The sequence below is a fragment of the Penaeus japonicus genome, unplaced genomic scaffold (assembly GCF_977035675.1).
Source record: "Penaeus japonicus unplaced genomic scaffold, GWHDUDI00000001_assembly GWHDUDI00000027, whole genome shotgun sequence".
NCBI lineage: Eukaryota > Metazoa > Arthropoda > Malacostraca > Decapoda > Penaeidae > Penaeus > Penaeus japonicus.
The window spans coordinates 15,820,137-15,827,245 of record NW_028234429.1 but is presented as its reverse complement, the minus strand read 5'-3'; the positions used below and the strand labels follow the sequence as shown (position 1 = coordinate 15,827,245).

Genomic DNA, 7,109 nt, shown 5'->3' with positions numbered 1-7,109 from the left:
TATTTTTAGAAGATACATATAACGATTTTTTTCCTCTCTCTCTCATTTTTTGTACTAACTTGTATCGAAAGAGAAGTTGCTCGTAACTCGTTTTTTTTCTTCGACCGTTTTCTCGTCGCGTCGTTTCGCCCGGAGTTTATCGAGATTAGAAACCGGGTTTTTAGGATGGACTGAGAGCTACCGCTGACGAAGGATGTTGTCGTATCCGGATCGTTTGGTCGTTATTGGAGGTAATAGGAGAGTGAATGAGAATCACGGAGAATGCGTTCGGATTTGGGCGTAAGAGTGGATGTCGAAAATGGGCGTATCTTTTTCTGTGTTTGGATTTTTTGTGTTCATTCTCAATGATGTTTTATTTTATGCCTCTTTCCTCTCTTTTTTATTGTGTCATTATTATCTTTTCTTTCCTCTCTACTCCATTTTCTCACCCTCTGCCCTTTCCCTGATCTCCATCCTCTCTCTCGTCCTCTTCCATTATCTCTCATTCACATCCCTCTTTCTCTCACTCCATCCATTCCTTATCAATTCCCCATTTTCCCCTTCCTCTCCCTTTCCCTCTCCCTTTCATCCACCCTCTCTTTCTCCTCCATTTTTTTTCTTTCACCCTCTCCATCTCCTTTTCCTCCACCCTCTCCCTCTTCCTTTCGTCTAACCTCTCCCTCCCCTCTACCCTCTCCCTCGCCTTCTCCTTCCCCTATTCCTTCACCCTCTCTCTCCCTCTCCTCCACCCTTTCCCTCTCTTCCAACCTCCCCCTCTTCCTCATCCTCTCCTCTCTCCCTTCCCCTCTCCCTCCCCCTCTCCCTTTCCCTATCCCTCCCCCTCTCCCTACGCCTTTCCCTTCCCCTCCCCCTCTCTCTCACCCTCTCCCCTCTCCCTCACCCTATCCCATCCCCTCTTCTCACCCTCTCTCTCACCCTCTTCCCTCTCCCATCCCCTCTCCCTCACCCTCTCCTTTCCCCTATCCCTCCCTCTCTCCCTTCCCCTCTCCCCTCTCCCCCCAAAACCGGCTCCTCCCCCATTAAAAGACCCGGCTGCTCCCGGACTCAATGTTCCCCCTACTTCACCTCTTTATCCGGATGGGTTGCCAGCTCGTGCAATGATTGGAAGACGAAGAAGAAAAAAATGCGTTTGTGATACTTTGCTGGGGGAAAGGAGGAGAACCGAGGGAGAGGGGAGAAGTGGAAAAAGTGAGAGAGTAGTAAAGTAGGAAGAAGGTTGAAGAACGATAAGGGGGGACGAGGAAGAAGGAATAGGGCGGAGGAGGAAGAAGGAAAGTGGCAGAAGAGCAATGGGGGGAAGAGAGGGAAGAGGAAAAAGGTAAGGGGCGGAAGAGGGAGGGGGAGGGTTAAGAGGGGGAGAGTTACTTATCCCAGTGTAGTACTCTTTGTGGTTCGATTCAGAGCCGTTGTGTGTCGATGAATGAGCGTGTGAAAAATTGCTTGCATGTATGAGTGAATGTTACCCCGGATACAGCGTGGTGCACGTTTTGATGTTGCAAGCGAGGATAGGGGGATCAGTGCAACAACTGGAGAGGAGGTTTATTGATACGTTTGCAATATATATATTTTTTTTTATGTAACAAAATGAGGTTAACCGAAATGAAATGGGAACAAAAGATGCAACGTTTGCAACGTACTTGCCATTTGAGGACGCAGCTTTCAAGTTCTGGTGCGATGACCTGTTTGACATTGGCTTTATCAGCATAAACTGGACCCCTGGATTAAAAAAAAGTAGCAAAAAAATAGTGCAAGAATGCAGATGCGATGGAGAAGTATCAACCAGACTAACAAGTCTAAGGAGGGTGGGGGTGGAGGAGGGGAGGTGGAGGGAGAGGGAGGGAGGGAGGGAGGGAGGGAGGGAGGGAGGGAGGGAGGGAAGGGGAAGGGGGGAGGAAGAAGAGCGAGTTTGAGGTGGAGAAAAAGGAGGAGAAAGAAGAAGAAGAAGAAGAAGAAGAAGAAGAAGAAGAAGAAGAAGAAGAAGAAGAAGAAGAAGAAGAAGAAGAAGAAGAAGAAGAAGAAGAAGAAGAAGAAAGGGGGAAATAAGAAGAAGAGCGAGTTGGAGGTGGACAAGAGGGAAGGGGAGGAGGAGAGTGAAGAAGAAGAAGAATGACAACAAAAAGGATAACAAATAAAAAGGGTAAGGCGGCTTCACCCCAATGCGACGACCGCTCGACACCTTCTTACTATCCTCCTCCCCCCTCATCCCACTTCCCCCCACCACGCGAACGACTGTCTATTGACCGGAAATAAGGAATCGAAAAGAAGGCATTACGAACAAGGAAGGAGGCGAGAGCCATAAGCGCTGCCGCCTGGGAGGAGCCTAATGCGATGCCGGAGAGTCATTCATTCATTCGTTGGGGCGGAAGGGTCACGTGACTCCTTTTTTTTGGTACGGGGCGAAGAGGGGGAGGCTGGGGGAGGAGGGGGAGGAGAAGGAGAGGACGGGGAGGGAAGGTAACGAGAGTGAAAAGGGGGGCCAGAGTGACAATGGGGAGGGGGTGAAGAGGGAGAGGACGGGGAGGCCGGGAGGGGGGTGAATAGGGGACGACGGGGAGGGGAGGTAACGAGAGTGAAAAGGGGGGCGAGAGTGACAATGGGGAGGGGGTGAAGAGGGAGAGGACGGTGAGGCCGGGAGGGGGGTGAATAGGGGACGACGGGGAGGGGAGGTAACGAGAGGGAAGAAGGGGAAGGGGTAAAGAGGGGGACTCGAGTGATGAGGGGGGAGGGGGTGAAGAGGGAGAGGACGGGAAGGGGGTGAATAGGGGACGACGGGGAGGGGGGGTAACGAGAGTGATGAGGGGGGAGGGGGTGAAGAGGGAGAGGACGGGAAGGGGGTGAATAGGGAGAGGACGGGAAGGGGGTGAATAGGGGACGACGGGGAGGGGAGGTAACGAGAGTGAAGAGGGGGAAGGGGTGAAGAGGGGGAGGCTGGGGGAGGAGGGGGTGAAGAGGGAGAGGTCGGGGAGGGGGGTGAATAGGGGACGACGGGGAGGGGAGGTAACGAGAGTGAAGAGGGGGAAGGGGTGAAGAGGGGGACGAGAGTGACGATAGGGAGGGGGTGAAGAGGAGGAGGACGGGGAGGGGTGGTGAATAGGGGACGACGGGGAGGGGGTAACGAGAGTGAAGAGGAATATGACGGGGAGGAGAGGGATGAGACTTATGATGGGGAGGCGGGGAGAAGGGGGACGAGAGTGAAGAAAAGTGAAGAAAGGAAGGGGGTAAAGAGGTGGAGAACGGAGAGGGTGTTAAGGAACGTGAAGAGAGGAAAGACACGACATATCTGCATTTCTGAAGATTAGAAAAAAATATCTAAATCACTTGATTCTTGATACCATTTATACACATTTATTTATGTATAATTATGCAACAACAGCGATATCTATCTTCATGGATCCCTTCATGCAGTTGGCATAACGGATGACAAAATGCCGAGGCAGACACATGCCTGCGCCGTCATGCTTGCCGACGCAATTGTCTGCTGGAGTGAATGGCGTTTGGCGTGAAGACATTGGTTTCCTTTTGTGCGACAGAAGATGGAAGTCATGTAAGTTACAACCGAGTGGCCATGGGTGTGTGTTTATGTGCGTCTTTTTGTCTGTAGGTGTGTCTGTGTGTATGTATTTGTATGTATGTATGTATGTATGTATGTATGTATGTGAGGGTTTGACAGACGTGGCTGGATGGATGTTAACAAGTTTCTGTCGGGAGACTTTTGCTATGAATGTTTGGGTGGGGAGGTCTGTGTATCTTGGTATGGAAATAAAGGGAGAGGGAAAATAGAGAGACAGAGAGATTAAGAGAGAGAGAGAAAGAAAGAAAGAAAGAAAGAAAGAAAGAGATTGAGATTGAGAGAGAGAATTGAATACTCAGACAGATAAATCATAAAGATCAGAATGAAACAAAGGAAAAAAAAACGAACACTCGTGCACAAGAATCCGAAAGAAAGAAACCAAACAGAAATACAATCTGATATTCCTATTACGAGGCAAAATTCGCTACCGTTACGGCGAATCGTTTCCCGGCGGCCGTGTGGAAAGGACTTATCGGGAAGATATTCCTCAGAGGAAAGTGCCGATAACGCGCTGATAACAGCCGATGTCACAGCCGACCGCGAAAGTGCGACGAAGCTTCGGGCGGTTACACACTCAAAACGGCGTCGTAAATACATATCACCGCATTACGTATGACTGTCTTCGTCGCATCACGTCAATCAATCAGTCAGTCAGTCTCAGTCACTTCATTCACGCCACGTCAGTTAGTCAGTCTCACTCGCGCCACATCAGACTCAGTCACTTCACCCGCACCACGTCAGTCAGTCAGTCTCAGTCACTTCACTCGCACCACGTCAGTCATTCAGTCTCAGTCACTTCACTCGCACCACGTCTCTCAGTCAGTCTCAGTCACCTCATTCGCGCCGCGTCAGTCATTCATCTCAGTCACGTCATTCACCTCACCCGCAGCCGGATATGCACGTGAATTATGGAGCATGTTCCGTGAATCATGATTTCCTCAAGGAATAAATTGGATTTTATCTGCATGTTTTACGGTATTAGGACGAGCGGTGAAAGCTAGCGAGTACGACGGAGAGGGGGGAGTGGGGGGAGGGAGGGAAGGAGGGGATTTAAAGCCGATTCAACGAGGGGGGACTGCTGTATATCGTTCGTATGGGCACCATGGCGTATATTGGCGTATATATGAATATGGGTCTGATTGAGGTGTTATGGGGATGGGTTCAGTGGGGGCTTGGTGGGGGATTTTTTTTTATTATTATTATTAGTTGGTTGATGTTATTCCTCTCGTCATTTGTTTTTGTTGTTGATGTTTTATCATGTATTTTGAGAGTTTTATGTGTGTGTTTGTGTGTGTGTGTGTGTGTGTGTGTGTGTGTGTGTGTGTGTGTGTGTGTGTGTGTGTGTGTGTGTGTGTGTGTGTGTGTGTGTGTGTGTGTGTGTGTGTGTGTGTGTGTTTATTTGTGTTTTCGTGATTGTGTACATGTGTGCGTGCGCGTGTGCATGTGTATCGCTATGTCCTTGTTTGTCCAAGTGTCTGTCGTATTACTGTCAAATACTGGTATAAAGTGGATTGTGAAAGTATGTGATGAACCTCTGTTTCTACTTATAGATGAGAACCAACGTTACTTTTAATGATAAAGATTACCCTACTTAACAAAAACGTATTGTAGTCATAAATTATTGTATCTTATAAGTAATAGACTTGTCAGATCTTATGATCAGGAGTGTGACGTGTAAGAGTGGCATAATCAGTAATGTTACTGTTTGTTTGTTTATTTGTTATGAAGTCTGTATGTATGTTGAACATACCCATATTAGTGTGTGTTTGTTTGCATGTAGTGTGACGTAGCGAAGTGTGATCCGTGAACAATAGCAAGTGTGAAGTAGATAGATGTTACGTCTTTAATTGTTTAAGAGGATTTGAATTAGGAAATATGATTAGTATACTATGCTAGTATGCTAAGGTGTTATGTATTGTAAGGATAACCAGTATGAAAAGTGTAAGGTAGTGTGGCCTGCTGGGTACGAAGCAGTGTAACTAAAAGTATGATATGAAATTAAATAGAGGAGCAAATTAAACCATAAACTTAGCAAGTAGCAAGTGACCTAGTGTGACAGGCTTAAACAGTTGTTAGTGTGATATTAGTATGAGCTTCGAGTAAGACGGGACATGTAAGTAGATAAGTAGTCTTTGAATAAAAGTAGTGTGACATCCGGCGGTTCAACTGTAGTGTGAACCGCAAATTAGAAGGACGAAGAGGAGGATGAAATAAGGACCTTATCTTGACGTGTTTACAGAACCTGTAGTGTGACTTGTCAGGTTATGGTGACAGTGATTGTGACGTATTATAGTGATAGTGATGTTGACTGATAGTGATGTAATTATTAGGACACTGATAATGATGGGTTATGGGGATAGTGATAGTGATTGAAGCATGATGACAGTGATAGTGACTAATAGTAATGGAATTATGGCGACACTGATAGTGATGTATGTATGGTGACAGTGATAGTAACGGGTTATAATGTCAGTGATAGAGACAGGTTATGGGGACAGTCGTAGTGATGGAGTTATGGTGACGGGTTATGGTTAGTTACAGGAATAGTGTTATGACGTGTTATTGTGACAGGGATAGTGACGAGCTATGATAACAGTATGATGACAGGGATAGTGACGGACTATGGTGACAGTATAGTAACAGGTACAGTGACGGACTATGGTGACGGGTAGTGACGGGCTATGGTGATAGGGATAATAACAGGATATGGTAACAGGTATAGTGACGGACTATGGTAACAGGTATAGTTACGGGATATGGTGATGACAGGTATAGTGACGGGCTATGGTGACAGATGCTGGTCATCTACAGAGGCGAGCGGCGTTGAAGCAGTTGCATGATGGTGCGGGAATGCCCGACGCTGCCTCCTGCTCCTCCTGCTCCTCCTGCTGATCGGCTGTGACGTCATGGCTTCAGAGGCGTCGCCCCGCCCCCATCACCACCCCCGCCCCTCCCCCCCTCCACCCAGGGAGCGCGACCCCAACGCCGACGACTCCTCGGGGTCACGTGACTTTGCCCCCGATGACGTCAGCAGGGTCACGCCCGTCAAGAGGCGGAGGTTGTTGCCCTTGGTGGACCTCAGGTAACCCTTGACCTCTCGTGTCTTGATCGACCTTTGACCTCGCTCTGCCTGCCGGCCCGTCAGGCGGCCGAGACACCAATCTTGCTCGTCTTTGGCTGTTTTTGTTTGTTTGTTTGTTTAAGTGCTTTTTTTGTTCGTTCCCTTGTTTTTTTCGTTTTTTTTCTTATTTCGTTTTCGTTTTTTTTTTTTTTTTTTTTTTTGTCTTTTGTTTACATTTCTTTTCGTCTTTGTTTTTGTTGTTGTTGTGTTTTGTCTGTTTTTTTTATATTTGTCGTTTTGATTATATTCTTTTTTTTCGTTATCTTGCCTTTTTATTGATTGATTTTCGTTTTTTTTCTGTTTTTTCCCTTCATTTTGTTTTCGTATTTAATATTATAAGCTTTATGTTCTTTTTTTCTTTTTTTGTTTTTCGTTTTGCTTGGTTTTCTTTTCGTCCAATCTGTTTGGTTTCATTAA

At 47.1% G+C, this 7,109-nt stretch overlaps 1 long non-coding RNA gene across 1 annotated transcript in view; it reads left to right on the top strand.

Moving 5' to 3' along the window:
- LOC147468608 (uncharacterized) overlaps window positions 1-6,741 on the top strand; it is a 203,972-nt gene extending 197,231 nt beyond the window's left edge. Inside the window, exon 2 of the long non-coding RNA XR_015192372.1 lies at window positions 6,383-6,741. This is a non-coding gene — a long non-coding RNA (uncharacterized LOC147468608). The remainder of the gene's footprint in view (window positions 1-6,382) is intronic.
- Window positions 6,742-7,109: the final 368 nt, after the last annotated feature.